Genomic DNA, 8,418 nt, shown 5'->3' with positions numbered 1-8,418 from the left:
ACCCTTTTATGTAATGATGTTTACTTTGAATTTATATTAGTTCACACAAACACTCCATCCATGCTTTTGTTCCGGCCCTCCGGTCCAGTTTAAGAACCCATTGTGGCCCTCGAGTCAAAAAGTTTGCCCACCCCTGGGATAAAGCCTGCAACTCAGGCATATGCTCCTGACTAGAATCAAACCCAGGACCCTTCAGTCTGCAGGCAAACACTCTATCCTCTGAGCCAAACCGGCTAGGGCAGTGATGGCGAACCTATGACACGCGTGTCAGAGGTGACACGCGAACTCATTTTTTTGGTTGATTTTTCTTTGTTAAATGGCATTTAAATATATAAAATAAATATCAAAAATATAAGTCTTTGTTTTACTATGGTTGCAAATATCAAAAAATTTCTATATGTGACACGGCACCAGAGTTAAGTTAGGGTTTTTCAAAATGCTGACATGCCGAGCTCAAAAGGTTTGCCATCACTGGTAGGGCAATATTTTAGTTTTTATTGAACTCTTATTGGTTCATTTTAATATTGTTAATTTGGATGAATGCAGTATTTTGATATTTGCAAATTTAAGATTTATAATAAAACATGAAAAACAAACACCAAAATGAAGAGACAAGAAGTGATGGATCCTTCTTAATGTTTTTTGTTTGTTTTTGTCTTTAATCTCTTAAGTATGACTCTTATGTTCCTGGGAGGAAGAAGAAAGAAGAATTAACACAGCCTGAAATATCTTTTATGATTATGCAAAATCTGAAGAGCCTAGAATATTTATTAGCAGGCAAGAATCAGTACACAATAAAACAAGTAATTTGTATTTCTGGGATAAAAGACAAATTTATAGACTTGTGTTTCAGGTTATGATAGATGGATAATTCTGAGCAACCTTATTCCTGAGAACAGCTAGACAAGCTGGACAAAATCACTTAAAAATCACTCTACTTAACAGCTATGACAGGTTTAAAGCATGTCCATAAATGTATGGCACTCCTCTTCAAGAGGTAGAGTTCTGGGGCGTGGTTCAGACTTCACAACTTACTTCTAATGACCAGGATAAAGTGGAAGCGACAGTGAGCGTCCAGATCATTGAGGTTTCCTCCTGGATTATTCACTCTGGGAGAAGTCAATTCCCCTTTTATGAGGACACACAAGCATCCCTATGCAGAGGGTCTACAAGGTGAAGGAACTGAGGCCTCCTGCCAACAGCCAGCACTGATCTCTCCAGGTGTGAGTGCGCCATCTTGGAAGTGGGCTCTCCCGCCCCAGTCAAGCTTTCAGATGTCTGCAGCCCCTGCTGACAGCCTTACTGCAGCTCAGGAGCGACCCTGAGCCAGAACCACCCAGCTAAGCCATGACTGGACCCTGACTCTCAGAAACTGTATAAAGTAATACATTTTTTTTTAAGTAATACATTTTAATTTAACATTTGAAGCTGCTAAATTTAGTAGTAATTTGTTATTCAGCAATCGATAACTGATATGTCCGGCCGAGTGGCCCAGTTAGTTGGGCATTGTCCTGTGTACTGAAGGGTTGAGGTTTGATTCTCAGTCAGGGCACACACCGGGGTTGTGGGTTCGATGCCTGGTCGGGGTGTGTACGGAAGGCAACCAATCGATATTTCTCTCTCACATTGATGTTTCTCTCTTCCTTCCTCTTTCTAAGCATGTCTTTGAGTGAAGATTTAAAAAACAGAGATAACTAATTTACAGGCAGTGATGTGTTAACAAGTTAATAAAGAATTACCAACTGGGGCAAGTCTCTTGGAAGTATAGAGGCTCAGAGAGATGAGCCTTGTGTTTGGGCCTGTTGTTTCCTGAAAGCCTGAGTAGTACTTATTTAACACTAGAGGCCCAGTGCATGAAAATTCATGCACACGGGGAGTCCCTCAGCCCAGCCTGCACCCTCTCATAGTTTGGGACCCTTGGGGGATGCCCACCCCTGCTCCCTGAGAACAGATGATCTAAAAGAAATAGTCATATCCTTGGGTAAGGATTTTTTAAAAAGGTAATGGTCGCATGAAAATTCACTGCTCGTGGGGCTGAGGGGACTGGGTGCCACCATCTTGTGGCTGTGGGCGCTGCCATCTTGTGAGGGCATGATGGTCAATTAGCATATTACCTCTTTATTATATAGGATTGTCAATAGGTCTGGAACTTTAAGCAAAACAATGTATAATGAAACCCATTTTTACCATAGGCTGATTGATATTAGCAAGGGTTAAGTTCCTATGGCATCTCATCAACACTACAACGAAACAACATTGAACAAAACGATGTTATTCAAGGACCTGCAATTCTTCTAGAAATTTTCAGGGGAAGTGGGACAGGATTTGGAGTCAAGGATCATGAAGAAGGTTCCTTGGTGGAACCCCCTCACTTTGAGCAGGGACCCTAAAGGCTTAACTCTGGGCTTATGTACAAATAAATGGGAAGAAGACAGGTCCTCACAAAGAAAGCATCTCAGCTCTACACCATCACAGCCCCTGGAGTTGCATTTGGGTGACCTCAGATTACAAGACCCTCCAGGTGCTGGGAAGAAGCAAAAGTAAGTCCTCTCTGGACTTCCTCTCTGGAGGAAAGTAACACTACTCGAAGCCTGAGATTGTTTCTATGAGGAATTTTACAAATAAATCTATAGTGACCAGCACATGCACCTGCATGCATGCACACACAGAACAGGCACATAAGGAGTTAACATGAAGAAAACCAGTAGAACTAATAGACAAGAAAAACACACCCTCAGAGGATTCAAATATGGAGTTATAGACACAGACATTTAAATAGCCCCCAAATGAAAACAGTACAAATGTCAATCAACTGGTGAATGAGTAAACAAGATGTGGTATGTCCATACAATGGAATATTATTCTATATACTAAAAGCGTAATATGCAAATTGACGCTAACAGCAGAACAACTGGGAATGACTGGTCACTATGACACACACTGACCACCAGGAGGCAGACGCTCAATGCAGGAGCTGCCCCCCCTAGTGGTCAGTGGGCTCCCACAGGGGGGACTCTGCTCAGCCACAAGCCAGGCTGATGGCTGCCAGCACAGCGGTGGTGGTGGGAGCCTCTCCTGCCTCCTCAGCAGCGCTAAGGATGTCCGACTGCAGCTTAGGTCTGCTCCCCGCTGGCAAGTGGACATCCCTGAGGGCTCCTGGGCTGCCAGAGGGATGTCTGATTGCCAGCTTAGGCCCAATCCCCCGGGGAGCAGGCCTAAGCCAGCAGGTGGTCATCCCCCGAGGGCTCCCAGACTGCGAGAGGGCACAGGCCGGGCTGAGGGACCTCCCTCGCGAGTGCACAAAATTTTTGTGCACCGGGCCTCTAGTTGAACAATAAAAAAGAGTGAAAGCGCTAATGCTTCATCATAGATAAACCTCAGAAACATTATATAAGTGAGAGAAGCCAGACATAAAATGTCATATACTGCATGATTACATTTTTGTGAAATATTCAGAAAAGGCAAATGTATAAAGAAAGAAAGTACATTAGTGGTTGCCTAGTGTTAGGAGTGGGGATAAACTACAAAGGGATATGATGTTTCTTTCTTTTGGGGGTTATGGAAATATAAAATTATATTGTGTGATGGTTGTACAACTCTGTAACTGTACTAAAAATCATTCAACTGTACACTTAAGATGGGAATTTTATGTTGTATAAGTTATACCTCAATAAAGTGCTAAAAATAAGGCAAACATTTTATTTAAGATGGTGAAAAAAGAGCAATAAAACAAACCCCTAAAAACAGGAAGGAATGAAACAATAAAGAGAAAGTCAGAAACCAAGGAAAGAGAACAAACAAAAGAAGAAAAAGTATTTGAAACTTGGTATTTTGAAAATAATGGATAAAATGAGGCTGTTGAGTTTATTTATCCAGAGGTGGGTTAATTATCACGGGGATCATGAAGCCATTTACAGCTTAGGCAAACAACTTTGGTGTCCAATAACAAGCATGTTTTATAAGCTTGCAGTCATTACATTCTTCACTGATGACAGGACTGACTGCCATTCAATTGTAGGATCTGGCTTCTGTACCTGCCCCTGTCCAAGCACTTCTCATGTGTTATCTCTTTGCACCCTCACAACAACCCAAAGAGGTAGGTATTATTTTCCACATGTAAAGATGGGGATTGGTGCTCAGAGGAATGGGAACCTTGGCAGAAGTCAAGAAGTTAGTCCTCAAGTCCTGCCTGGCCGGCGTGGCTCAGTGGTTGAAAGTGGACCTATGAACCAGGAGGTCACGGATCCACTTATGCCTGGGTTGCAGGCTTGATCCCCGGTGGAGGGCGTGCAGGACGCAGCCAATGATGATTCCCTCTCATCATTGATGTTTCTAGCTCTCTTTCTCTTTCCCTTCCTCTCTGAAATCAATAAAAATATAGATTAAAAGAAGTTCCCAAGTCCTGGGATTCACTGTATGCAGACTGTCCTTTTCCCCTAGGTGTCCACCAGGGGGCAGAGAGAAGCTGGTAATTTAGAAAAAGGCTCCATGTTTTCTTTAATTCCCCCGTAGCCTTTCTTTGTGGTCAGAGATCTTAGTGCTCGAGGGATATGACCCTTGTTTCTCACTTCACAATAGGATAAACTGAGGTCAGGGAGAGAGTGACCCACCCAGGTGCAGAAGTGGAACCAGAGCCCAAGACTCCAGCTTCCCAATAGCTTGGACCCCAGCCCTACACTCAGGTGGCCCTCAGCACCTGTGGGGAGACATGGTGGGCATGAGTCTGAATTTTGGCCGGGCTCTGGCCCCCGCTGTGAATTCCACACACACTGGTGGCCTCGCACAGGCCATGCTGCCCTGCACACAGAAAGGATATAGCTGCCATTTCCTGAGCAAGGCTTATCATCCCTAAGTCATGACTAAGTTCTTGTAAAGTGGGGAAAGCACCTCACTCATAGGACTATTGTGAGGATTCGTGCAAAGCACCCAATGCAGAGGAAGTTCTCAAGAAGTGGTCGCTATATAATTGTTGTTGCTGCTATTTTATTATTAAATAGAGACCTGGTGCACAAAATTTGTGCACGGATAGGGTCCCTAGGCCTGGCCAGCTACCAGGGCTGATTGGGGTCTTCCGGCTGCCTGCTGGGGCCTTCCTTCATTCCGTGCCGCCCCCTGGTGGTCAGCACACGTCATAGTGAGCAGTTGAACTCCTGGTCTCCTGATCGAACTCCCGAAGGGACAATTTGAATATTAGGCTTTTATATATACAGATAGCAAGTTGCCCAACAACCAATGGAGGTATGTGTCATTTTTTCCTGCTCTAAGGAGGAAGAAATGAGGCTCAGAGAGTCCCACAGCCAGCAAGTGGTGGAGCTGGGGTCCTGGTACTCCAGGCACTGGGCCCTGCAGTGAATGAGGGCAGCTGTCATGCCATTCCCATGGCTCTCTAGGTTGGTACAATTATGATCTTGTCTTACACACAAGAAGTCAGAGGCTGAGAGAAGTTAAATGTCACACGGCTGGTGTGAAATTTTGATAAGAACTCCCCTCTGTCTGATTTCAGAGCCTGTGCTTTCTACTGTTGTCTTGCCCTCATCCATGGCCCTCCCTGCAGGAGTGTGTAAAGTTATCAATGCAGACTTTCTGTCATTAGGGTGTGTCACTGGACTATAAGATGTTAGAGGTGCTCTATACCTGTCGCCTGCGCTCTGCTTATTCCAGAATGTGGTTTGAGTAAAAATGTCTAGACATCACTCTTGGTCACTTTTATTGTTGTAAAATATACATAACAAAAATTAACATTTAAACCATTTTAAAATGTGTAATTCAGCAGCATTAAGTATATTCACATTACTGTGCAGCCACCATTACCATCCATCTCCATAACTCTTTTCATCATCCCAAAGGGAAATTCTGTACCCATCAAACAATAACTCTCCATTACCCGCTCCTCCAGCCCCTAGCAACCACCATTCTACTTTCTGTCTCTGAATTCAACTACTCTGGTTATCTCATATAAATGAAATCATACAATATTTGTCCTTTTGTATTTGGCTTCTTTAACTCAGCACATCTTCAAGATTCACCCATGTTGTAGCATGTGCCAGAATTTTTTTCCTTTTTAGGGCTGAATAATATTCCATTGTATGGGCATTACACATTTTGCTTACTCATTTATTTGTGATGGATATTTGGGTTGTTTTCATCTTTTCGATATGGTGCTGTGAACATTGGTGTGCAAATATCTAGGCGGCTCCTTGCTTTCAGTCATTTTGGATATATACCCAGTAGTGGAACTGCTGGATCATATGGTAATTCTATGTCTAACTTTTTGAAGAGCCACCACACTGTTCTCCACATCAGCAGCACCATTTTACATTCCACCAGAAATACAGGAGGGTTCCTATTTTCCACATCCTTACCAGCACTTCCTATTGTCTGTGTTGTTGTTTTTATAATATCCTAAAGGGTGTAAAATGGTATCTCATTGTGATTTTGATCTGTATTTCCCTAATGATTAGTAATGTTGAGCATCTATGCATGTGCAAATTGGCTATCCATACAGATTCTTTGGAGAAATGTCTATTTAAGTCCTTTGTATATCTCTAAATTGGTTGTTTTATTGTTGTTGAGTTGTAGGAGTTCTTTATATATTCTCAGATATATGATTTGCAAATATCTTCTCCCATTCTGTGGGTTGCTTTTTTTATTCTGTTGATAGCATTCTTTATCTTGAAGACTACTTTATCTGATATCAATATAGCCTCTCTAGCCCTCTTACTCTTATTTTTCATGATATATCTTTTTTCCTATCTATTTACTTTCAGCCTGTGTTTTTATAGCGTTTCTTATAGACAGCTGGTCATTTATTCTTGCTTTCCTTTTTTCTCCCTAACTCATCAGACAATCTCTGATTTTTTTATATGGTAAATTTTTATTGATTTAAGAGAGGAAGGGAGGAATGAGAGTTAGAAACATCAATGATGAGAGAGAATCATTGATTGGCTGCCTTCTGCATGCCCCACATTGGGGACTGAGCTTGCAACCTGGGCATGTGCCCTGACTGGGAATCAAACTATGACCTCCTGGTTCATAGGTGTACGCTCAACCACTGAGCCATGCCGGCAGGGCAATCTCTGACTTTTAATTGGAGCATTTAGTCCTTTAATAGAAGGTGTCCTGACCCATTTGTGTAGATTCCCCATGAAGACAGAACAATCTTATTATATTTATTTGTTTCTTCTTAGCATGTAAGCACACCTTGGGAACATGATGAGCTGGATTTTCCCAACATCCTAGTACCTAGGACCTAGGTACATCCAGCCAGGAAAGTGACTGAGTCACCTTTTAGGTCCCTCGGCAGTCCTTTAATGAGGCATTATTGCGCGTCTACCCCATGGTGGCCTCTGGGTCTGACACAGTTAAGACAGGAACTTATCCGGTCTTCTCAGTGGTTAGAGCGTCAGATCTTGGACTGAAAGGTCTCAGGTTTGATTCCGATCAAGGGCATGTACCTCGTTTACTGGCTTGATTCCTGGCCCTGGTCAGGAAGAGTGCGGGAGGCAGCCAATCGATGTGCCTCTCTCAGATGGATGTTTCTCTCTTTCTGTCTCTCCCCCTCACGTCCACTCTCTCTAAAATCAATGGAAAGCCCGGCTAGTGTGTCTCAGTGGTTGAGTGATAACCCAGGAACCAAGAAGTCGCTGGTTCTATTCCTGGGGCACATGCCCGGGTTGTGGGCTTAGTCCCCAGAAGAAGGCGTGCAGGAGGCATCCGATTGATGATGTTCCTCTCTCATCAATGTTTCTATCTCTCTATTCCTCTCCCCCTAAAAATCAATACAAACATATTTAAATAAATAAAATCAATGGAAAAAATATCCTCGGGTGAGAATTAACAACAACAACAAATGAACCCAGGACAGGATCCTGTGATAGTATTAAACAGGTCCTCACATCACAAAATGCAGATAAAGGTGTCAGTAATAATATTGGATAATCTCCATTATTGTAGTACCTTTCTTATGGAAAACTGTTCTCTCTATTATTTTAAACTGCTGTTTCATTTTTATATTTTATATAGAATAGATCTTGGAGATTATGAATGTAACCTGGTGGTTTCAGTAGTGAAAATTTGTGGATTTGCATTTGTGGCTGGTATGCAAGAAAACCAGTCACATAGCTAAGAGACTGAGCCTGGCTGGCCACGGATCCCCACACTCCAATAGCTTCCTGCTTCAGTTCATTGCCTCCCATTCAATAATGACCAATTCTCAATGGAAATACTCATGACAGTTGGAGGCTACACCTTTCTCAGAGACTAGTAAATTCAGCAACTCTTTACTGAGACCCTAAACATGAGTCTGACACTGGGATCCAAAGGTCAATCATTGCTTCAAGAAGCTCACAGCAGGGAGAGGAAGTGGAGGGAGCAAACACGTGAATAAATAAATGCCCTTCAGTTTGATAAAATGAGAGC

Source organism: Myotis brandtii, unplaced genomic scaffold (assembly GCF_000412655.1).
Source record: "Myotis brandtii unplaced genomic scaffold, ASM41265v1 scaffold274, whole genome shotgun sequence".
Taxonomy (NCBI): Eukaryota; Metazoa; Chordata; class Mammalia; order Chiroptera; family Vespertilionidae; genus Myotis; species Myotis brandtii.
This window is presented reverse-complemented; position numbering follows the sequence as displayed.